Source organism: Penaeus monodon, chromosome 26 (genome assembly GCF_015228065.2).
Source record: "Penaeus monodon isolate SGIC_2016 chromosome 26, NSTDA_Pmon_1, whole genome shotgun sequence".
NCBI classification, from domain to species: Eukaryota; Metazoa; Arthropoda; class Malacostraca; order Decapoda; family Penaeidae; genus Penaeus; species Penaeus monodon.
In genome coordinates, this window is record NC_051411.1 from 20,215,286 (window position 1) to 20,215,586 (window position 301).

Below are 301 nucleotides of genomic sequence, written 5' to 3' on the forward strand. Positions count from 1 at the left end.
GGGAAATTGGCCCCCCAGGGTACCACAAACACCTATGTCGGTGCCACAGAACTGGGCACTCCGGAAAAACCCTGCAGTTCTGGAGGATCCTCCATCGCGGGCTAACAAGAATGTGGTCGATCTGCTTGGCCACAGTACCCGTATCACTGTACCAAGTCCAGCAATGCTGGTTGGAGCGCTGGTACCAGGAGCCAGATATCCTCATTTTCTGGGACCTAGCAAAGTCCCGGAGAAGGAGGCTATTCTCACTGCTGGGATCAGCTCCCGAGCCATGGGGGCCGACAGACATCTCGTAGCCAGC